Genomic DNA, 25,812 nt, shown 5'->3' with positions numbered 1-25,812 from the left:
ATCCTTAGCAAGGCTGGAGAGAGCAGCACAGGAGAGCTTGGAGATCGTGATTATGAGAAACCTAGCATTATAGACGCTGCTGGGTTTATTTCTTTTAAAAGGATAAACATAGAAACTAATGCTGATGGTTTTCTCCCGAGACTTAATTTAGTTTGCATTATTTGCTTAGGGGAGGGGGAAAGGTATGTGTGAAAGAGAGTGTGGGTGCCCACAGAGGCTAGAGGCTGCAGATTCCCTGGAGCTAGAGTTGTAGGCACTTGTGAGCTTCCTGCTATGTGAGCTGTGAACCAAATGCAGGTTGTCTGCAAGAGCAGTGCACTCCCTTAACTGCTGAGCTGTTTCTCCAGGCTGAGAAAATAAAAATTTTAGTGCTGTTCAACATGTGAAAAAAAAAAAAATCTCATGAAACATCCACAGGGGCCATTATTTCAAATTCACTGATATTTCCTTTAAAAGTTTGAAAATAAAATGGCACCCATTTCAATGGCTCCTCCACTGCCAAGCTTATGCAAAAGCACCCAGAATAAAGGGTTGCACAAAGGTCTTCAGAGTACGTACAGCATAAACTACTCCTGAATTTGAGTTCCCACTGTCTCATGTCCCTGTGTTTTCCTGCACAATTATAAGATTTCATAGGAAAAGTTATCCAGCAGCACAAAATAAATCTACTTTACCCAAAGCCAGAAAACTTCCTGTGTCTTCTCATAAAGCTATTCTATCAAAGCAGGAAAGCCAGGTTGAATGTGAGACGTGTACATCAGAGCTTGAAGTAGGTGACTCCCTACTTGTTATCTGTGCAATAATGTGAAGGACACCTGTCGTGCCCACCAGTGCCAAGCAACAGCTTTCTTTCCTTTCTCCTTATTTACTGTGCCTCTCTCTCTCTTTGTCCTCTTCTCTCAATGGTGTCTGGCTGTTGTACATGTGAAGCACACAGATGTCCTCACTCCTCACCCACACAATAGAGAGCAGCTGCGGCTATGGATGGTGATGAGAAAATGAGAAGACCTTCCAGAACATTCCGGCAATTCTTCCACTCAACGAGCCCCATGTGGCACATGTCAGTGATGATCAAAAGCCAACGAGCTTCAAGCCAACCTCCATAAAATAACCCAAAGTTTAATACAACTGCTGGAATCTGTAGACAACAAAAGTGCAATCTGCTGAAATGCCTTTAGGGGTGTCCTGGATTTCAGGGGCACTGGGACAGTGATTCTATAAAGCTTCCAGCTTCAAGGAAAGCTCGATGGAGAAGATGGAGGATTTGCAAGGAGCAAAGAAGCGACTGGGAGCAGCATGTGGGACTGCTGGCCACAAAGACTTCCAAGCAGGCCAGGTGCAGCTCTGCCCTGCAACATTGCCAACTCAAGGTCTCAGTAGGGTCCTCTTGGCCTGTGACATCATCCTTTGGAAGGGATAAGGTACAGATGCAACTCTTTGAGGATGAAATAAGGGTCAAGGAGCTTTCCCAAAGGTAAAGATGAATGAATGCTCAGGCCAGGAAAATAATGTAAAACACTCAAATTCCTCCTTCCTTTTCCTTTCTTTTTTTTTTCTCTCATTACCAATAATATCTCCTTTGGGTGCGGCAACAAAATGCTGAACAGCACAGGTGAATATATGAGTTGGTTCTCTTGAGCCCAACAATATGCTGTATAAGAAGCACTACCTCAGTTCTCTCATGTTTGCTTATTTAGATCATAGTCCAGGTATGAGTAATAGAATTGGACAGCTCCATTGGTATCCACTATGGCTCTCTGATTGTCTACTAGTGACAATGCATAAGATTTAAATTAAAAGAGGGCAATGGGCCTCCTGTCCAGAGGTCAGAGATGTAGAACTTCACTGGACACATGAAATATGTCCACAGAACAAAGTTCTTTCATAATTGACAAATAAGACGAGGCCAAAAAGAGTACTTTAAGAGTTGAAGAGTGCCCCCGGCAGTGGTGGCACACACCTTTAATCCAAGCACTTGGGAGGCAGAGGCAGGCAGATTTCTGAATTCAAGGCCAGCCTGGTCTACAAAGTGAGTTCCAGGACAGCAACGGATATACAGAGAAACCCTGTCTCGAAAAACCAAAATAAATAAATAAATAAGTAAATAGAATTGAAGACTGGTGGTAGAAACAAAGATATTGCAGGAGAGCATCTCTGCTAAGTTCAAACAAGGACAGCCACAGCCAGGGCAGCCAGTCAGCCCCAGAACAGCTTTTCACTGTAAAACCTGCCTCTTTCCCTTTTGAATACTCAACTGTGATGGACAGAGTTCCCGTGGTAGAAGAAAGCACAGCTCCCTTCAGAACCTGATGGATGAATAAAAAGACCCTGCCAGCAGCAGTGACCATCCCAACAGTGAAGTGGAGAGCCACTAGCCATACACCAGATAGCTAAGCTAACAACATCAACCTTCTTCTGAGGCTCCTCAATTATCCAACCAGGCCTTGAACCACTTGAGGAACAGTTCAGAGGCACACAACATAGGCTCAGGTGCACGGGCTCAGGTGCAGCACCTACGGTAGCATGCCATGCGCTTAGCAGGAGCCAAGTTACAGGAACATTCCTGGAGATGGAGCCACCTAGCTGGCTCACAGGATTTGGTTACAGTGAGGACATAAACCAGCAGATATATAAGTAACAGATCATTTAGAGATATTCTAGAAAACCGAAGGAAGTCAAAGGAATGAGGTTATATTAACCCAGAAGCACACCCACCTGATTTAGTAACCTCAGTTTCCCCATTTGTCTTACAGCTCACTGGCGCCACTCTTTTCTCTTTCTACTCAGTAGTGACCTTGATACGAGCAACCTTTGAAGTTTACAGAACTGCTATGGGGAAAAGATCTGTCTCTAGGAGTATAAGTGCAGAATCATCACTAGAACTCTTGTTGATACACAAATATTTTTTTCCCAGAAGTTTCATCCCATAACTACCTCCATGGGTTCTTAAAATGTCTCCATGTGGAAATGACAGTGTAAAATGTGAGCATCAGTTACAGCTAAGTGCACATCAGTGCCTGGCTTTGAACATACATATGCTTTAATCCTCTCTGACCACTCTACTCAGCAGGAGGTAGTGTGGACTTATTAATTCCTGTGGTCACACTGGAAATTAAATGAAAGTAGACAGACTTTCTACCAAGTGTTATAGTGTCTAAAAGAGACTTTACCTGATAAAAGTTTGAGAAAACTATTAATGGCCAGTGGCAATGTATGTCCTCAGTACATAGATGCCAAACACCAACGATATACAGCACATCCTGATGGCAGTGTACAGGAAGGAGGTAGAACACAAAGCAGGAAGGAGCTGTGCTCTCAGGAAGCCATACAAGACACTGTGTGATGCTTCTGTTACGTAATTCAATAAACACCATGAAACTATGAGTGGGGCAGGGAGATACGTTATCTGCAGATAAAATAGTTAAGAAAAGCTAGCTGCCCAGGGGGAAATGCCAGATAACATGTGCTCCGATAGATATGGGAAGAGAGTAGAGTATGAAAAGAGGTGATGAAGTATGTCCAACTGATAAATTACAAATGGAGCAAATAGCAAACCGTTCATCAGCAGTGCCCAAGGATCATCAGCAGTAAGAGAGATGAACCATTATTGGTCAGCACACATGAGTGCCTGGTACTATCATTTGTGCTTGGTGTAGTGATGGAACTCCTGCACAGGGCCTCCCCAGAAAGGACTCCATAAGAATACACAGGAAGTAGATGTGGTTAAAAGAAAGCAGTTCTGCTAAGAGGGAAATTGGGATCACAGTGAACTAGGGACCACAGGCAGAAAGATGGCCTTTTATCACGTATCATGGGAAATAAGAAAAGGCAAATACATACATACATACATACATACATACATACATACATACACACATACATACATACATACATAGAATCTCCTATAAGAGCCTAAGGAGGGCTGACCACCAAAATGTAGAGGCAGCAGAGAAGTATCACGCAGGTGAGTGTGTCCACCATCACATCAAAGCTACTACCACACATGGCCAATGGAATAAAGACAGAAAGGAGTCACACTAGCCTCTGCTAGATGGCCAAAAAAAGATGACAAAAAGACTATAGGGAATTCAACTGCAGAAAGAGAGGGGACTAGATCCAAAGGAAAGAAGAGGCACTGGTGGTCAGTGGAGTACCAGGAGCTTAATCATGGCAGTTCTGCTGAGGACAGGACAGGGAGGTATGAGGCAGGCCAGAGGCCAAACCAGACCTTTAATTATTAGGAGATATGAAGAAATTGTTAACTCTGTAAATTGCAAAGGTAAGTCTAGCCCAAATCAGCTCTTGACAGGTATCCTTTAATGTTCTACCTGATAATGGTCCCTTTGGATTTCATGATGCTGTAATCCATGGTGGCCTGTGCTGACAATGGGGTCTGTGGTGTGTGCTTTGTGCCACACTTGTGTGTCTGACTTCAACCTGAGAGGTAAACTAGGGTTGACCACAAGGGCTATCAGCCACACCCACCCTATCTGTTCCCAATAAAAAACAGGGTTTGCTTCCTTGAGTGACAATTTTGTACTAGAACTAAACACTGTCCACTTGACCCCTCTGTGGGGTAGGCAGAAGGTAAGCCTATCTTTCCCAGGTCCCATACTACTACACATTTTCCCCTGTTTCCCCTGTTTCCCCTGCTGGTCTTTCCCTCTGACTAAAATTAACTGCAGCTATGTGCCTAACTGTTTTTCTAGGTTCTGTGAGTCATTCTAGAAAAAAACTTCAGTCATCCTCAAGTGAAATTGAGAACTCCTGTCTATAAGAATGCTGTAAAAGGAGAGTTTAAATTCAAAGAACTTAAATGTTTAAAAAAAAAAAAGCAAGATTTTCATGGCTACATGGAAATGTAAAATACACAGAAGAAATCTCAGAGACGGTTCAAGTCTGGAATGAGAAGGTTTGAAGAAAGAGGCACCTATTAAAGAGACTGGCCACAGGCTTCACTGCAGACACGGTTAAGGGTTCCCTCATGGCTAGCTGTGAGCTTTGGAGCCACAAAAGCAACATTTAAAGCTCACAAGTTAGAACTAGCATTTCAGTTATTTTATGCATTCACAATCAAAATATATTTCACCTTCCTAGATAAACTTTAACTACCTACAATAAATTTTTAAGCATTTTTAAAATAGGAGTATCAACTGTGGTCCATTTATCTTATAAGACATGAGCTATATCTGGGGGAGGGGGGCTCAGGATACATTGTATCAGAAGTAAATGCCCTTGACTTTTACAGTAAGATGAACAATGAAGACCTGACTCTTCTGTCCAGGAATTGAAACATGATGTGAATGAAGGACAAGAGTCTCCCAGTATGTGGCTTGGTGATCATGAAACCAAGAGGTAGGACTATGAACAGACTCCTAGTGGGATGCTGAGAAGCAGAGCATGGGGGGGGGGTGCATGGAATGGCTTTGGGAGAGCAGTGCCAAGCAGGGAAGGATGTCCCCGTATTCACCATGAAGGCACTATGGCACATGTCCAAGTGCAAAAAGGTTCTGAGACACATGCCAACGGCTCACAGGGGATGGAAGGATAGATTGAATGGTAAGGCCCAGGCACACCACTCTGCCTTGTTCTCACTCTTTGACCTCACTGTGTGAGGTCTTCTCTAAAGAAAGACAGCTCCTGGGACAAACCAGTCACTGGTGCTTAAGGAAAGAGATGCTGTCATTATAATGGTCAGTCATCCAGGAGAAGGAAGTAAGGTGTGAAAGGGGAACAGAGTAAAAGCCATCAAGAGAAAAATGTCACAGTGGAGAGTAGATGTTGGGGAATGGAGAGAGATAAGGGGGGGAAGCACAGGTACAGAAGAAGACCCAGCACGATGCAGCCCTTTCCTCTAAAATACCAAATACTTTTCCATAGTAAGTAGATTCTCATTGCCTACTTTCTAAACATATATTTCACCATGAACATTTGAAGTTTACAAAATGCTGCTACTGATGACAAAGGGAGTGGAGTGGTAGCTACAGTGGAGCAAGCTGGATATAATCTCAGTTACCTGGTTTTCAGTGACAGGAGCAGCTAGAATTGACATGATTATCAATTACTCTACAGTTCCTAACTAAAGGCCTCATGGTAAATATTAGATCCCAATAGATCAGAATCCAGCAGCAGGAATTGGGAGACAAGGAGGAAAGGAGAGGCAAGGGGAATAGGGGAGGAGGGGAAGAGGGTTCGAGGACTACATCTCAGGAACTCTTGGTCTTTTGCTTTTACTGGCAGAACCTCTTCCCCACCCCCAACAAGCTTTCTCAAATATCTCAGTATTCAAAGGAAGTATTTGATCCACACAAAGCAGACTGTAAGAGGCCACAAGTCCTATATAACAAAGAAAAAAATGCAATATATATATACATTTGAAATAAAGGTGTGCGAATGGTAATAAGGAAACATGGCATCTAAAACAGAAAACCTGTGTTCTGCCTCTGCCCAGCAGCTCACGTGGGCCAGCCATATTTTTTCTGCATTCATTTTAAGATAAGATGAGATCAAGAACTGCACACAAAGTCCCATAAGGGAGGCCACTGTCCTCCAGGAATTGCTCATCTAGAAGTGGGCCTTGCCAAAATACAATACTCTCCTGTGTAGCCAGTTAACTGTGTTCTTAAGAAATAGCACTATAGCCGGGCGGTGGTGGCACATGCCTTTAATCCCAGCACTCGGGAGGCAGAGGCAGGCAGATTTCTGAGTTTGAGGCAAGCCTGATCTACAAAGTGAGTTCCAGGACAGCCAGGGCTATATAGAGAAACCCTGTCTCAAAAACAAAAACAAAAACATAAACATAAACATAAACAAAACAACAAAAAAAGAAATAGCACTATACATTAATCAAAACCATTTAATAAAGAAGCTTCTTGGCAATTATCTTGCATGGATTTGATGCTGAGGTCTTTAGATTTCACTATTCGATCTTTAGATATCTTGGGACAGGCTCAGCGAACCCAGAGGCCAGAGCCAAAAGTAACTGAGACCTCATAGGAGAGTGGCCCCTTTCCATGTGTCCATGTGAGACCCAGACCAAGGTCATGCAATAACGCAAAGATTGGGCTCTGAGACCCTCAGAGAATAATTCTAATTTGCTAAACAGAACAGTGGACACTTCCAAAAGTTCCATCTAGACAGTGAGGGGCACAGCAGCCAAATGTGTCCCCTCTTAAGAGTCTTCACTCCCAGGTCCAGCCTGAGCTGCCTCCCTCCATCACAGAAGAGTCAAGGCAGCACACAGAGGCTTATAAACAATAAACACAGGCTGAGAATCCACAGAAAAGGGAAGACAGAAACAATTTCCGTTCTGAGAGCGCTGGCCAGTCCTGAACACATTTGGGAAGAAAGAAATCCAATTGTTTTCCACTTAGTCTTCCTGAAGATTACCCTTCAGTGAGCACTTGGAGCTGGTAGTAATTGCTGACCCTGGAGCCAATGCATTGTCTCGATGGCTGGAATAAAGCTAGAGAAAAACACTTGCTCTGGAATGTCTCCCAGTGGGGCAGTGCAGTGAGCCATGTTCTCGGCTGCAAAGAGCCATGGGAATAGACGGGAAAAGAGAGGGCCACAAACCACTACTGAAGCAAATGTGTTCCCAGAGATCAAGAAACTGTCCAAAATAAGAAAACTTTCAAAACTGACTTTTCATGGACATGAGGTTTCATAAGAATGGAATACATACTTCTTGAGGATACCATGAGCCAAGTTCTCAAAGAGTGAGCTTGCTTTTCATGTAGGCAATTTTGAAGTGTTTGCACAAAGTAGTTAATTTGCATGGGCAATTGGACTTTCAGCTTTTATTTTGACAGCTAAATTGATTCATCCTTCTAGGCTAGCATGTCAACACTGGGAAAGGGAGGCAGAGGTCCTTTCACACTGTGGCCTCTTGAGTGTACAGACTCAGAACAACTCATTTACCAAGGCTCAACCTGCGAGCAGCAGCTTGAAACAACAAGCAATTTTACCATGAAGATCCAGCTCTACAGGGCTGAGGTTAGAGGTCATTGGCCCAGCATTAACCATATGCACAAGGCCACAAACTGTACCCCCTACACACAGACACACAGACACACAGACATACACACACACTGGGAAGCAAAACAGAACTTTGCTGAGCAAAAAAGAAAGAGCCCAGGCTGACCCCCGCAGCAGTCCTCTATAAAAGCATAATTTGCAAAGTCAGGCAGAAGGCAGACAGGCATCTGTTGCTGGGGGTTGGGGGATGAAGGGAAACAGAGGCTTATTTAGCCTTGGGGAGTTGGCTAGCTATGAGATTTCCAGTGAATTCTGAATGAAATGACAAGTGTTAAGTCATTCAGTAAAACGTTTTGCTACAAAAATAACAAGTAGGAGGTTTGTAACAAGTTTTTTGCTACAAACTCAACATAGATAATTAAAAGGATGCTTCTCTTTAACTCAATGGGAAGAAAAGACAGTCCAAACCCACAAGACTAGCCGGCCATGTGTGCAGTCAGCTCTGATTCATCAGTACCTTTGTTTGTCCCATAGGTGTGAGCCAAATGTCCCTGCCTTATGTAGATAAGGTAATCTGAGCTCCCAAGTTATTTTTCCTGGAAGACTCTATGAAATGATGTTTCTGCATATCCAGGCATATAATGAGAAGTCTTTCCAGAATACTCATCTCTCCAAAGACAGGAAAATAAAACCTTCCTCTCACTTCAGAACTGTTGCACGAAGTCAAGTTACTCAGGAATAAGAGCTACCCAAACATTTGCTCACATTTTATTGAGAATGTAACCCTTGGTGGGTGGGAGTCTTACCTCAAAGATGTGATCCTGTGCATTTGTCATTTCTCAATATAAATTAGTCACAAAAAAAAAAACAAACAAACAAACAAAAAAAAACAAGAAGCAGGCTACTTTGCAATAGGCCAGCTGGATCTTATCTTGCCATATTTTGAGTCTATATTGTGAGGGAACAAAAGAGAAAACTTTTTTTTTAATTGGCTCTCAGTCATGCCATCCATTTTTGGCACTAACTGTACTAAAGCTTCCTTCCAAGCAGAGACACCAGGCAGCTTCACTAGTCCCCTAAAGCGCCCATGTCACCTGCCTTTGGTTTTGAGTGCTACCATCTGCCCAGGCAAAAGACCCATCCTAGAGGTCCTGAGCAGAGCAGATGGATACACTACCTGCGAGCAAAAGATGCTGGTCCACATTCAAACATTCTGAGGGAGGGACACTCTCCAAGGAACCCAAGAGGATGTACTCATGTCTTTCTTAGTTTCAGTCCAGGTATGATCATTATAAGATACTGCGTGGAGGACACTCAGAACTAGAAGTACCAAATGGCCCAGAATTCTGCTTCCTGGCTGTACATTCAAAGGGAAGGAAATCAGTATGGAGAGGAGACCTCCAAAGCCTCACATCGAGTGAAGCCGTTTTCATAACCACAAGAAATACAATTAGCCCAAGCTTCCATTGACTAATGAATGAGACACTCATCTCCCACAACAATTACTATTCACCCTTTAAAAAGGATGAAATTCTACCATGTGTGTCAACAAAAGACAGAAGTTAAGGACATTACACAAACTCAATAAACTAGCCACAAGGAGGCAAATGTCATGAATTATTCTAAGCATAAGTTTAAAAGAAGGTTAACTGCATGGAAGTGTGGGGCAGTATGGTAGTTACCCAACACTAAAAGGGGGGAGACAGAAAAGTTGGTTCCTGGGGGAGGGGCAGCAACATACAATTGGGAGGATTAGGTTCTGGAAGTGTAGGTGATAACACCTAGCAGTCAATGACAAAACAGTTCAAATCGGCTGGAAGAAAAAAGAAAATAGATATTCCAATAAGCTAATGATCCTGTTTGAGCAAAACCCACTGACTACATAGTGAAAAGACCATGCCATGACCCATACACACAAACACTTATTATGCATCCATAACAAAGAGAACAATTGGAGTTTGGTTTAACAGTAACCTCACATCTTCATCCCTTTACCTGATGTTGCACTGCAAGTTCAAACAGAAATAGAATGATTAAAAAGTAGAAGCAGACTCACAACTTATCCTAGGAAACTTCTTACTTTAATAATTATTACAGGAGCCACAGTTAATCTTGAGAAGCACGGTCAACCTACGTCATTCCGGTAAATGAAATGGAAGCAAGGCAGTCCAGCTGGCTGCACAGAGGCCCATAAAAATACAGAGGGCTGCATTCAAGAGAATAAGGAGAAGATATCCCATCCTGAAATGTCCATCTTTGTGGGAGTGGGTAGCACAGGGGAGTAAGGTAAGCAGATATTGGCTTACTATATTTTTCTCTTTTTTATCGACTCTGCACTGTCCTGGGAAGCTTGAAGCCCTTTGTAGTACCCAGGTACCACATGTACCCATGTGGCTCATGCACTGACTGCATCCCAGAGCTCACCTTTCCTGCCCTTTCACTTAATATCACACTGTCGTGACTCCGTCATGCACATGGTTCTCCCTTCTTCCTGGCTCCCTCAAAGCCACATGCACCAGGGATCCCAGTGAAAGACAGTTTTCTCTCCACAGCCACGGGTGCCTCTAGCAGCTATTATGTTCGTCTTGCTCCTGGATGTCACTGACCCGCAGTGAACGGGGGATCTATTCCTAGCTACCTTGGATCCTGACACCAGGTTAAATAAACAGGAGTGTTCAGTGAAGACAGCATGATGACAAACTCTTCTTCACCTCTCAAGGTGGATGTAGATATTCACAGCACAGCTTGCCCTAAAGTATACCTCTAAAAGGTTCCTCCGGTTTGACGCCATTTTATCCAGCCTGCTCTCTGACCTTCTGATGTTAGTCAGAATCACACGGAAATACAAAGAGACCTGGTGATATCTAAAGATTGTCCTCTCCTCATGCAGGCCTTCTAGAACACACTGTCTAGGTGGGTGTCCAGGCAAACATTTCTAGACATGGGTTATGCATCAATTACTTTGTTACAGATGATAAGGGAAAAGTCACAACTCCCACCTTAGAGGCTCCTGGCTAAGCTTAGTCCTACCTTGGCTGGGAAGGCAAACTTTCCTACTGCTCCACTCAAGCAAGTGTTTCTAGTCTCCAAAGATGCTTCTCTGTGTAATTTATTAGAGGCCATTTGCTTTCATTAGAGCTGAGCTGTGTCCAGTCCACTCAAGAAGGAAATTTCAAATCTCTGGAGACGTTCTAGTGCAGAGAAAAGGCTGTCTCCCCTCTGTTCATGCACAAGTCTGATAGCTACAAGCATGGCCCCTTCCCCTCCTCCATACCCTCCATCGTCTGAGGGCGTCAGAGACCAGTGGCCTTCTCAGGGCTATCGCATGATGATGTAAAAAGGGAGAAGGAGAGCAAGTTCGTGGCCTAGTAGGAAAACATTGCTTCTACTGCAATACAAGCATTAGCTTTGAAAGGCTACCTCTCCTGACTTCTACAATTCCCTCAGCAAACCCTTCTGTACAGATAGCAGTGTACGGACAAATGAACATTATTCCAGTTAATGATAGTGTCACAAGAGTAAATCCATACTGGTCATGAGTGACAGCATAGTATCTAGGTTTGTCATCCTTCTTATTTAAAGTTGTAACTGCGAGGTTTGAATGCATGCCCTGTGCTCACTAAGCAAGCACCTCAACCCTTAACTTCAACTCCTGCACCGAGCCTCCAACTTTGCATCAGAAGCTCCTATTCTCTGAAATCACGGGCTTCAGGCTCCTTGTACGCCAATGTTCTGAAACCATCCAACCCTTGCTATCTGGGTAGCCCTCCAAAGCTATCCATCAACCTCCAGGCTTTCTTCCTAGCTAGCCACCCATAAAAGACTCAATTTTACTGCTTCTGGTCCTTTTGGGTAAGATCAAGTATAAAAGTCTGGAGTCACTGTCCCATTTCAATTTTATATGTGGCTTTAGAAGAAATGCATGTGCTCTTCCTAAAAATAAACAGACATCATAATATGAGCCATTAAATAAAAAGTTCTTGCAAATATTTTAAGTACTTTGAGCTTTATTCCAAATGCATTTCTTAACCTTGACTTTATTATGTGTTTGATTTGGTTCATTCACAGTTATGAATTCCCATCAACCACTTTTTAGATGTAAAGACACAAGAGTACTCCAAAAGTAATAAGCCTAAGCCTGGACCCCAGAGGTGTACAGAAAGGCTCGCATAACTCTCTGCAAGAGAAGGAGACAAGAGAAGGAAACCAAGCCAAGCTGCAGCAGTCCGCAGAATTGCCTTTGTTCTCGGATTGCTTTCTCAAACCGTATAAACTCAAGTGTTAAACTACAAGGCTCGTGCCACATTATGTTTCTCATCCATCTCTTCCCTTGGACCAGCAGACATCCAGCAACTCAGCAGACTGCTAATATAAAATCCGCCCATCTCTCTTCACACATCCCATGAGAAAAAACGATGGGATCACAGACCACTGTAGCAGTCACTGAAGACACTGGGGAAATTAAACAATAAACAAAACCCCATATTCAAACAGAAAGCTGAGAACACTGGGGAAGAGGAGAGGATGGGGGAGAAAAATGTTTGCCCCGTGGGCTGTTTAGTCCTTGATGTGCATCTGATTGCTCTGCAGAGAAGGGACATTGCTGTCATTACTGTCTAACAATTACCTAACCCACAACCTATTTTTAAGTGCTGCAGAAGAGAAACAGGTCTGAAAAATAGCATGGAATTTTGGTGACAACTGCATAGTTCAAGGACTTCTAAGGTAAGTGCTAGGCCATAGGCAATGATACGGTGTTTGGCCAGCTGCTGATAAGCCAGAGCCTGCTCCTCCAAATCTGCCCTCTACTATTTTCATATTCTAGAGTACATAGAGCCCTTCACCAGCCGCTGAGAGAAAACCTGAACATAGCAACTTTGAAATGAATGAGTAGTTTCCTGAGTCCCCTCTGATAGGAAGCTCAGACAATGCCAGCTGCCTTGGTGCCTTTCCTTGCTTGGTCAAGGGTGACAGACATGCCACATTCTGAGCAGATAGGTAGGAAGGTCTGAACAGCAAATATTAGCCATGGCTCTAACCAGTAGTGGAAGAACAAAATAGTCTTTGGGAAATATGATTAATGGGAGGTTAAACTATAAATCTGATCCACTTGGTATCACAAGACAGACTGTGACTATAAATGGGCGTATTCCTCACCACCTCCAGATGCCTGTCCGTCAGCTTTCTGTTGTTGCCTCTACCACAGCTCGTGAGGCTCTGCACATCTCCTAAAGCAAAAAATAACCTTTTAAAGTAAGCAAGGACGGAGGAGTCTCCACTACAAGAGTGTTGTCCCTCCAAGGGCGACACTCTGGAGACTGTCACTTTTCAGAAGATGTCTTCATTCTGGCTGAAATCATCAGAGGGAGTCTCTTTCTGTCCAATGCCAATAGTCTTTGACAGAGGCATGATTGTCAAGGAGAACTCACTGCCCTTGGCTGGAGGCTAGGCAGGAATTCCAAAGCTGTCCCTGCTGATCACCAAAGTCTGGGAGCTTTAGAGGGAGTGGCTACTGAGTCACAGTCATCTTTCTATAGCACTTGACAATGTACCCTCTCTCTAAGCAAAGCACCTTATCTCAGATCTCCACTCTGACTCAGCCTCAATTGCATTTCACAGGAGGATCGAGACTGGCATTTTAATTTGTAATTATAGCTCAGGACTACTTGAGATCAAAGTCATGCTGGGTTCTCTTTAAAAGAGAAATTGGGAGTACCATATTGGGATGGTTTGAAAATGGCCTCCATAGTTCCATAGGGAAGTGACACTATTAGGAGGTATGGCCTTATTAAGTAGGAGGGGCTTTGTTGGAGGAAGTGCATCACTAGAAAGGGTAAGCTTTGACATGCCAGAAGCTCAAGCTGGGTCACTGGCTCTCCTGCTACCTGTGGATCCAGATGTAGAATTCTCATATCCTTCTCCAGCATCATGTCTGCCTGCATGCAGCCATGCTTCCCACATGATGATAATGTACTAAACATTAGAATTGTAAGCCAGCCCCAATTAAATGATTTCCTTTATAAGAGGTGCCCTGGTCATGACGTCTTTCACAGCAATAAGACCCTAAGACAAGTATTAAACAGTAAAACAGGAGCTACCCAAGTTTCATCATGCAACCAGCTCCTGAAGGTGCTACTGTAGATGCTACAAAGTCCACCGAGGCCAGGACAGAAGCAATGAAGCTCTTTCACAGTGGAGCCTCAGAAGACAGACGTAGAGCTCAGAATCAGCTGCAGAGGGATGGTATTCATCACCCAGGGAGTGGGAACATGCTGAGAGCTGCCTCACAGGGAGATCTACCAAGAGTATCAAAATAGGTCCCATATGATTCTCCTCAGGTGATGTCCTAATCACCAAGGATGAGTTAGAAAGAGAAGATACTTCTTGGCTCTCTTACCTCTGAGCATAACTTCCTACCTTGGTGTCTCCAAATGTTGCTTCTTTCACAGAAAAACAACTTCTCACCAGGACAAGGCAATACAGTCGGCCCTCCTAACATACAGATTCTGTGTTCACAGATTCATCTGTTAACTTAAATTTGTGCCTTCCAAATCAGTCTTGTTTGAATCACTTCCAGTCATTCACTGAGAAAGAATATCAGGACAATAGCCCTGAGCCGCCCAAGTGTACATCTGAGCTGCAGTCTAAGTGCAGCTCTCTGCCTCTTTATCCCTGCTCTCCTACAGGGAGCCAGAGTCACAGGATCTTCAGTGACACATTTGTTGCACTGTGTGTGTCTCTCTGTGTGTGTGTGTGTGTGTGTGTGTGTGTGTGTGTGTGTGTGTGTGTATCCTTATTACACATGCAGAGGTTAACTCTTCGTATCATTCTACAAATGTTGTCACATTGTTTTTCAAGATTGGGTTGGTTTGTTTGTTTGTTTGTTCATTTTAAGATAGGGTCTCACTACATAGCTGTGGAGCCAGATGGCCTGGAACTCATCAAGATCTTCCTGCCTCTGCCTCCACAGTGCTACAATAAAAAGCATACACCACTAGGCTCTGCTCAAAACAGAGTTTCTCTATTGGCTAGAAACTCAACTAGACTAGGCTGGCTCCCTAGCAAGCTCCTGAGATTTTTCTACCTGCTCCTCCCCAGAGCTAGGATTACAGGCAAGCATCATCACCTGTGGCCCTTGGAATCATATTCGGTTCTTCATGTGTGCAATGCAAACTTCTTATCAATCCAGGAAGCTACTCACCCTCACTGTAGTAGACTGTGTCGGTAATTAACCTGATTAAAATTGTGCCAAAGCAGTGCTGACGTGTGTTCTACTTTTCCTGAGTACAAGGCTATAAGACCCCCCTCCCCAAAAAATGCTAAGCAAGTACCGTTCAAATAGTAATTATCATTCAATTATTCATAAGGTTAGAACAACAACAACAACAAAACACTACATAGGGCTGGAGACCTAAACCAGTGGGCAAGACAAGGTTCCAAGCACCCAAGAGCTGGGTGTGGACATGACATCTTTAGCCTCAGCACTAAGGGATGCAGAGATGGGATTACTGGGTCTTGATGGCCAAATGACCTACCCTGAACAAAGGACAAACTCTAAGTTTAGTGAAAGACTCTGTCTCAAAAGAATAAAGGGGACACTTGGAAAGGATATTTATGTATTCTTCTGGCTTCCACATCTATGAACATGGGGATATATGAACATGGGGATATATATATATATACTAATTAAAACCTACAAATGTGACTATTCTGTGGTCAACTGATGCAAATTTTGTGCCCAATCCAACCCCATAGTCTTCCTGAGAACAATGGTTCAGTATTTGTTAGTTCAGGATTTACAAAGACTTAGAGAAAATACCACGGATAACAGAATGGGTTATGCATGCTAAAGGGCACGGGCAACAGCTGAAAAGCAGCACCTGCTCCCCAGCTCTGCATAGAACAGAACAGCACAGGCAGATGAAGGAAGACTGAAAAAAAAAATAGTGAAGTACAGATGACACAGAGGACCAGCCAGCTCAGATGCACAGTGGGAGACAAGGAGGTCATAGAACAGAAACTCAGGAGACACAGCTGCCCACACATTCTCAAAGCAAGCTGTGGCTGTGTGTCTAAGAGGAGCCCATAACTCACCTTGCTACCAGCAAGGTAGGAGAGGCCCAGGAGCCTGTCTATCTGGCGCTAACCACCATAGGAAATGACCTTTGTGAAGCCAACCTGCAGTGAAAATGAGGTCCCAAAGAAACAGAAATCTGGGTGGTTAATAGGCATCAGGGAGGATGGGCTGGTGGCTAAGGTCACTGGTGGAATAAGAGTCCAGGTTTTGGCTCAGAGGGCTTCTTATGGCTTTAATGACGCCAGTGCCATGCGAACCACCTCATCTAGTTCTCATTAGAGAAGGGCAATCTTTGTTCCCTGGATTTAAGCAATGATTACAATCTAAAAGAATTGATTGTGTCTCATTATGCTGGAGATAATATATTCCTGATGATTCAGGCCATTAACTTGAACCTCCAAATACCAACACAGGTCATGCAGCGCCCCTTTAATGTATTCCCATCTGTTGTGCATCTGATAGGAAACGGTGTTCCTAACACACGGTACATGAAAGAGAAACTGAGTGAGAAAGCAGGGCAGAACAGCCGGCTCTGTTCCTTTGATTGTTTCCCACTCCAGGAACATCTTATCTTAATTTAATTGAGCCGCTCTGGTACAGCGAGATCTTTAATATTTAAAAAAGCAAAGCAAAACAAAGAGCAAATAAATCCAAAAGTGGAACAAACTAAAAAGACATGGGGCTGTGTCTCACAGCTTCCTGGTCTCATGCCCTCATCTCCGTCTCCGGCTGCATCTGCTCTGCATCATGTGAGGACGTGGAACCACCACTTCTAGGTAGAATTGGCTTCCTTTAAACCCATGGCTCCCATTATGGGGATCGAAACACACAAAACAACAACAAAAACTGAGTGTCCCTCTCTCCTTCCACTTGAAGACTGACAGTTTCTAAAAGGGGAGCCAAACTCAAGGAAGGAATTCACATGTGTCAACACAAATCAAACACGCTCGGGCGCGTGTGTATGCACTCCTCTTCCATTGAATAAATAATTCTGACTGTGATCACAAAAACATAAATGAGCGATAAATGCATTCATAAAGGAAATAAAAATTTATCAAAACCATAAATAACAATCTAACAATTCTAACATCTTCGGACAGGAATCAGTTACCAAGTTTTCATGCAGTCAGCACAAGCCCTGGCTTGCTCTGGTCCAGCCAGGCCCCAAGGGTCCAATCACTGCAAACTGAAGCCACTTCTTTCAGATTCCCTCTAATCACATCAACACAAAACTGAACTGCAGTGTGCAGTTAGAAAAGCCTCTGAAGTAGACGACAGTGTTTTCAAACTAACATCCAGCAGTACTGCATAACAATACTTTTAAAACAAGCATCCTACTAGGCTTTTCCATCCAAACTGGCTCTAAAATATTCTCTGCCTCTACTAACACTGGGATGTATGTGTCTGCCAGTTAAAAGACCATTAAAATTCTGTTCCAGAAAGCAGAGAAATAGCTGATGATCCAACTAAAACCTACAGACAGCGTTTCTTTCTAAAAACACAAGGCTGAGTTGGTAAGAGGCTCACTGTCTGAGAGCCTGGATGCAGAGTGCACAAAGGAAGAGAGCCATCAAAAGGATCTGAGGACAAGCACAGGAAGCCCTTATAAAGAATCAAGTTTCTGCCTCCTGTCTCTGCTGATGACAGCAGGAGCAGCTCTTTGTTCATAAGGCCTGCTGCAGTTTCAGTGCTTAGACAGGGCATCATTCCAATGAAGACGAGTCTTTCTGGGTACCCTGAAGAACTTCCACTCACTATCTCCATCTTCCACAGGAACTACATCTCTATATGTAGCTTGAACAAAAGACTATTGCATCCCTGACACAGAGAGGCGAGGTGGGAAGAGAACTGTGTATCTCTAGGATGCTCTGCCTCCTCAGGAAGCTAAGGCATTCTGATAGCAGCTGATGATAATCTCAACAGACAAGCATCTGGCTCCAGGTTACAGGTAGGAACTGGGGTTTGATGAGGGGGCAGGGTGATTAAAAACAAGGTATAACAAATGCATAACAACACAGGAAACTCAAAGGAAACAAGCAGACACGCAGGACAGAAGAGTGGACATTTCTGGTGAGTGCACCAAGCGCCATGAAGGGCACCTGTGACTTTGGAGCTAACCAGTAGCAGATGTGGCCACAGTTTTGGACTTCCGTCCCTTTAGCCCAGTCTTCATGCAGCCCAACTGGACCCCAAACCACAAAGTGGCTGGAGGAGGGAGAAAAAGGAGGAAGGCTGAGTCAGTCAGTCAGTCAGCTGCAATAACAAAGGGAGAAGGCTCAAACCACAAAAGCTTTTAAAAATAAACACTGTAATTCAAGGCAAGGGGCAGGGGAGGCCACATGCAGGTCTGGGGAGACTTTGAGAAGCACCGGATCCCATCAGACATCATTTCGCAAAGCCACTGGAAATTGCCATTCAAAGAGGTATTTAAAAGACAGTGGAGGGGCCTCCCTTCCCTAAGGAGGACTGCATTACAGTGCTTCTCAAAAAACCCTGCCTGCTCACACTGGCCCACAAACTCCCTTTCATCTTCTAGTGAGTACTTCCTTCCTCAAAGCCCAGGACACTGCAAGCTTCTAGAGTTGTATCTAAACATAAACCAATTTCAGAGATTTGGAAAGAAATGGTCTAAAAGCCTGTTGATTCTAAACTCTACACAAACTATGGACCCAGATTTCCCATGATACTAAGAAAAGGAACATGCCATCCCTCCACAATGTCTCTGGAGAAATCACACTCTCATTTAAACAGACTCTGGGAAAGCATTGCAAAAAAAAAAAAAAATATATATATATATATATATATATATATATATATATATATATATATATATAATAAACAAATAAATAAAAAAGCAGAACTGGTTCCATGACCTGAGTTCAAAGGTCATCTGTGGTCCATGTGCCATGTGCAGTAGAGATGTTTTGTCAATTTTCTGGGCTTCTACTTATTGGGGTTTCAAAACAAGCATGCCATGTTCCTGCTTCCATACAGTGGCTCAGGAAACCTTCAACAACGTTATGATCATAACAAATGAGATTGTTGGTGACACTAGGAGGGTAAGTTATCTACTCTATGGGGTAACCATGGCTAATGAGCTCCCTTTGATTAATGAGAGAGAGAGAGAGAGAGAGAGAGAGATCCTTACCTGAGATTCTTAGATTCTTCCCCACTGTCTTGTGACCACCAAGCCTGATTCTGTCTCCATCAGGAACGTAACTGCTTTTGCTAACAACTTTTCAAGATGAAAATTAAAAACATCAATTTGATGCTCTTTTGGCTCACCTGTTCTAAAAGGATCACAGGATAAGACTTTGAAACGAAACAAAAGGAAAGAAAATGTATTGTCTAAAAGTCAGCATTGCCATTATTTGAGGATGGATAAAATGGTGACAGGTCACAGCGAATGAGGGGCAGAGGTGGTGACTTGCCCTTCCTTACTGATGGTACTTTCCTTCTGAATCTCCAAGTTCATGACCTTCTAAAAGCCTGAAAGACTCTCAGGCGTTCAAGATATGGGAAGAAAATAACTAAGATCAAGACAAGCATTTGTTAACTACATCCTTCCCTCACATTTTAGCTGTCCAACTATGTGAACATGCAAATAATAATAAACTTGTTATTAACGATATCTGAGTAGCAGGCACTCAAACACACGGAGCCCAGGTTTACGCATAGACTCTTCAACAAGCCACAGAAGACAAATATAAACCTCACTGGAGCTGGAACAAGGATCTGGACCCTGAACCTCCAAGGAAGGTGAGAAAAGACTTCAGGAACTAGGACTCCTGGTTTGTTCCAAGTTTGCCATGAAATGTTTCAGAAGCCCCGAATTGGCTTCTCATCTTGGAGCTTTAGCATCTTGGAGATCCAATGAGCACTGGCAGTGAGATGCCAGGAGCTGAGGGGCTCCACAGCAGAAATCTTCATTTTTATGGCTGGGATTTGTATTCAGAGTGACATCCCATAAAGCCCAGCAGAAGACCCTCAATTCAGTCAGGAGAGGAAAACTGTATCCAATGAAAACTCACTCAAGGAATCTGAGAAGTTTCAGCTGTTTGAATTAATAAATAGATCAATTTTCTTAATAATACAGGGAAAGATAAATAATACCAAAGTCCTTTCCAAAATGTCATATGGATACTTGCTACTCTAGAAGAATGTGTGTGCACCCACACATGCGCACGTGCGCGCACACACTCACACACACAAACACGTTAAAACCATGGAGTTACATTATAATGGGGTAACAATGCCCCTACTAGACAACATAGACTCACAAATAAAAATCTATGTACCAGGAATGGGTAACTGTTTTGGAGTTGTTGGTCAATGAAATACCATACACACCCAAATATGGCTCTTTGGTTCCCTAACAAAACTTGACAGTAATACCCTGACACTAAAGATATCGCATACCTGAGTCATTGAACATGGCGAAATCATACTGGTACTGAACTGGAAACTTCATCCCTACAGACTATCATACATAGTGTTGGAAGGCACTACTCAGGCTACTAGAGGAGAAAAGTGATCATCTGTCTTACCAGCTGTGATCACAGTGAGCTACAGTAACAGCCTGCTCAGAAAGGCATGTTACTAGATTGCCTACTAGTGCAATCGTGGTACCGAATTTCTGATACTTGAGTTTTGTTAGTCTACGGTGTCTATTAGAGTCACCGTGTCCTCATTATAATGTAATTCCATTTGAACATGTGTGTGCCTGTGCATGCCTATGCACAAGCACTCATGTGTGTGTGTGTATATATGCACAGGAGTTTCTACAGTAGTAGATATCCATATGACTTTTTGTAATAATAATACGAGTAGCCAAACACTTTTTAATTGCCATTAAGTTCTACTCTACAATATAAAACCCATACGTGACACCATTACCTGCCCAAGATCCTGTGACTAGACAGGCTATAGGCCCTAGGAGAGAACATACTATTCTTATTCTGCTAATTGGACATAGTATAAAACTAAACGCTAATGACTGATTGTTATACCCATAGATTGAGGTATCACTGGACCCTTGACAAAGAAGCTTCTATTTGCAGTAGATGGGGATTACCTTCAACTGCTACTCCACTACTGGCCAAGACCCAGAATACAAAGAACACAAAATGTTTAGCACTAAATGGAACATATATACACCACCATCTCCTCTCAAGGCTCAGAGATCATTACAGAAGAAGGATCAGAAAGAATCTAAGATCTAGAGACAGTAGATGACCACCTGGGAAAAAAAGGTCTTCTGGACCAAGTGGGACAGCTTCACATCAGAACCTCCAGCAATGAAGGCACAAATAAGACCTGAGAAATCTTAAGTCAGAGCAAACCCCAAAATGCAGAGGTGAGTTAGGCACTAAATCCCACCCTTACCCATAGAGCTATTATTAATTGTCAGCTGCTCTGAGAGGGAAAGACTGTTTTCTCTAAGAGAGTAGCCCCTGTTGAGTTAGCCCTGGTCTACTGGAAAGCTGCACATCTAGAAATGTTTAGGCAGCACACATCACACATTGGTTATGATGGGCAGCAAGTCAGGGGAGGGATGGGTGGTTACAGACAAAGTAGTCTGGCACACACACACACACACACACACACACACACACATACACATACACACACACACACACACACACACACACACACATACACACACACACACACACACACACATGGGTGGTTACAGACAAAGTAGTCTGGCACACACACACACACACACACACACACACACAAACACACTCCCCAGACCTATAGAATTTGCCATTCTGTTTGCTCAGGTAGAAAATTCACCCTAAACTATAATGTCTTCATTAGTTTTCTTAACTTGAAAAATGGGAGCAAAATAATATGGGGAAATTTGTACCAAAGAAGGGAATAAATACTGATATTCTTTCTTTTACCATTACTTTTTGTTTACAATTCTTTCAGTGACTACAATCATGGGTTACTTAGCAAAGCTGGTTACACCTTGCTCCAAACCACAGACCTTCCCCTATTCTTCATCTGTGAACTCCTGTGTTTCCCAAGCCTGGAAGAAATATTCAGTGAGCTTTCTTCACAATAACTTAAATGGAAGGAAGCATAGTCCATCTGTGTGTTCAAGGACTCTTCACTTTGCACACGATAGTTTTGTTTTGAAGGACATAGTCAAACACAGAAATTCTCAAGAGTAAAGTAGTTTCTTATACAGCAGAGATAAATAAAGGTTCCCTAAAACAACCAGGTGAAGGGAAACTTTATTAACTGCATTGAAATAGTTGTTTAGATTTTGGAAAAGCAAAGTATGGTAACAGCTCCTGAGCTAAAAGGTGTCAAGAGGCCAAGAAGTTACTAAGAATCACAAATTATTTTCATAGCAACTTGTTTCTTTTTTAAGTAAACTTAGCTGCAATCTACCTGCCAAGAAAGGATCTTTTATTCTAGGCCTGCAGTAATGATTGTGGGGTTCCTACAAAAATAAAGCTGGCAGAATATAAACTGTATGAAGCAGAAAAACAAAACAAAAGGTCTCTATGGGGCTAAACATGGATACTCTCATTTTGCAGCAAAATTATGGGTTCAGCAGGTGTTTCAAGCCAAAAAGGCCACCACGGCCAAGGCAGATCTGCTCTGCTCCAGAACAGCACTCCCTGCTCCAAGAAAGCCACGGAGTGCACATTCGAGGTGCTCTGGCCTTGCTGGCGACAGATGCTGAGAGCACTAAAGCTCTTCCCAGACTACAGATGGAATGGCCCAGCCTAGATGCAATGTGTTCCCCATCTGGCCCCGAGGGAGGAGGAACACTCCAGAGCCTGATGGTGCTCCTGCTGTGTGCGATTTGTGGCAATAAGGGGACTGTTGTGCATACTGTAAACCAGTTTATCAGCTATACTCTAAGGCAAAACCCCAGCACTGTTTAAAATCAGCGACAAAGTAGCTAGGTTTCTCAGTCTCACACAACCCAAATTACTTGACACCAGATAATTTTACCATGAATCTCTTTTGTATATTTTATGTTAAGCAGCATCCATGGCTTCGACTGTTAACATACCAGCAAAATGCTTCCCAACCCTGAATCTTGACAACAAAAACTTCACTAGACATTGCTTAAAAGATCCAGAAGGAAACAAAATTGCCCCTGAATAAAGACACTGTGCTCAGTCTGTACAAAAGTAAACCTTCAAATGCAACACAGAAACAGTCTGTTGCTACCCTAGATGACCTGGAGACTAAGCACTTAGGTAGGAAGACAGAGCCAAAACTGACTCTGACTCTTGTCTTTTCAAGGGCTATGCATCCCACCTGCCTGGAAAAGTTGTAAGTGGGAGCTGTTACTACTCCTGTCTCCAGACAGGCTTGCCATGTACATTTCTGCTCTGAATTATTTACCCCCCATACCTCCTTTTCCATCACTTTTAAATCATTCTAACATCTTTTCACATTTTTAGCATCATGTTCAATGTATTTTTAAACACACCCATGTCTTGTTTTGAATTTGATTTTTAGTAAATTGAAATGCAAACAGAATTCTGCAGTCCATTTAAAGTTGCAGAGCCTCAGTGGAGGGAGTCTCCAGTGCCAATTGGGCAGCTGCAGCCTCAGCGCTGGCACTGAGGCCATGTTCACCATCACTGCCTACTCTGTGTGGAAGCCAGGAGAACTTGGGAGACATTGCCAGCCGTATCGCAGGTGAGCGCTTGCTGTTTGCTGATCTATTCTTAGCCTTGAGGGCTCAGAGTTACATTTAAGACAGGTGGTGTGTCCTACCTGTCCATCCTCAGCTATTGGGGATGGTTAGTGGCCATGTAAATGGATGGGCCACTTGGGGGAGGGGTGTCCACAGTGCTCAGTTTCACAGGCCTCCTCAAACACTTTTCAATAAACTTACGGTACAGTACAGTTCTGTACAGTTGCGAGTTTTCAAGGTCTTAGGTCCTTTTGTCCTTAATGAACTACAAAGCTGTATGACGGGTTCTGGTCCCAATCCAAATAACTAAGGAAATGTCAAAGTGTAGAGTCAGAGGCTCACCCTAGCCTCAGTGATTCAGGAGATGGACGAAAGAGGACTGAAACTCTTGGTGAGTTCAGATTAACAGAGATCCCTATGACTCTCTGCTTATCTGTGAGTCAACACTTGAGAATGTCTTGAATTTTCATGTGAGAATCATAACCTTATGTAAAATAGGATAGTACTACCAATGGCTGAGATTTAATAACTTTTCCAAAATGAATGTTATTGTTAACTTGAAACTGTTGGTAGAAATATACTCACCTTTTAAGAAAGTGCTTTATGAATCCATGATGTGTCAAAATATGGTAGATATTTTCAATTACAGTCATCAGGCTGACTGTCAAGGAGTCATGGTATTACTGCACAGCATGCTATTTGCTGAGACAAATGGATGAATCAACCCCTCGAGTGACAAGCTGACATCTGGAAGTCTCTAGAACTGGAAAAGCAGAGTGTCCAACCCTGATATCAGAGAAAATGTGCTCTTAAAACTGTGATGAGAAGTGAGGAATGATTGAACACAAAGGCAGTAGCAAGAGGGGAGAGAGAGAGAGAGAATCATGTCACCTATTGACCAAGATGGCTACACTGTTCCTCTGAGTTTCAATAAACTCAACAGACAATCTTCTTCTTGACCCCCTGCCCCTGGCTTTCCTTCTTCTTAAGCCCTTACTTGAGAAAGCTTACCATTTCAAATCCTTCCTCTTGCCTTTTTGGGATAAGAACCTTCCCTACCCTCTTGCCAAGTGTACAGCCTACATCTCTTTTCCTCATGAACCTAGGAGCCAGCCCTGCGGAATGTCACAATCAACAAAAGATATCACAGCCCATCCTTCAACCTTGATGGGATGGCAGGAGTCAACCTTTGGTTAAGCATCAGTAGCAAACACAGATGGTCTAATGACAAGAACAACACCTGTAGACATCTTTCCATACTTTCTGTCGGTAGGGTAAGTGCATGGAAGATTTGGTTCCTGAGTTTTGTTTCTGTACAGCTGATACTGATCTCACCCTTTGTTGCAATGGTTCCAAAGGCTCTTACCTCTGTAACTCACCTAGTACAATTTTTCTTGGTAGCAACAAAGGGCCATGCAAATAAGGAAAGTCCATTTCTCATTTTATCCCAAGAGGAAGAGTGAGAAGTTGAGGTTTACAGAGACCTGACTGTGACCCCAGGGACCATGGGAGCACAGTGGTGGGCCAACACTGGGAAGCAGGGATAAGCCAAAAGGTGTAAAAATGGCCAGGAGGTCTAAGGAGGATGGCATGGCCCCACTGTGACTATGGGTGAAGAGGATGACAAGAAACATGGGAGAACCTGTGAGGTAAAACTGGGCACCTGTCTGATGACCCATAGAGAAGAGCAGAGTACAAAAGTGGGTTCTGACATTCCCTTCTTGGGAAAGTGGGGAAAGACAAGGAAAATCAACTACCAGAGAGTGGTTAAATGAATCTGGCCTGCTCGTTAGTTATAGTAGAGATTAAATGTGATGTCAGTCATAATAGCTGGCAGCCAATGCTCTGCCTATACTTGATTTCACCTACATATTTAGCTAAAGTTCATCATTCACCCTATTAACCACTCATACTCAAAGAGAGGTTCTAATATACTCTTGGTGTCCTGGCTGAGGGAAACAGTGCCCTTGAGATCAGTGTGTTCCAGGTCATCACGGGTGTGGGCAGGTGGGAGGGAAGGAAGCTAAGGGAGCAATGCAAAGGTGACTGTCTTTCCTCTTGCTTGGTACCTAGACAAGAGGCG

The 25,812-nt window shown here is 43.3% G+C and overlaps 1 protein-coding gene across 5 annotated transcripts in view; it reads right to left on the bottom strand.

Moving 5' to 3' along the window:
* Window positions 1–25,812, bottom strand: part of Sema5a (sema domain, seven thrombospondin repeats (type 1 and type 1-like), transmembrane domain (TM) and short cytoplasmic domain, (semaphorin) 5A) — a 451,529-nt gene that overhangs the window by 349,233 nt on the left and 76,484 nt on the right. The gene's annotated exons all lie outside the window — the stretch shown is intronic.

Source organism: Mus musculus, chromosome 15 (genome assembly GCF_000001635.26).
Source record: "Mus musculus strain C57BL/6J chromosome 15, GRCm38.p6 C57BL/6J".
NCBI classification, from domain to species: Eukaryota; Metazoa; Chordata; class Mammalia; order Rodentia; family Muridae; genus Mus; species Mus musculus.
Note: the sequence above shows the minus strand (reverse complement) of the source record. Positions and strands in the feature narration are given on the sequence as shown.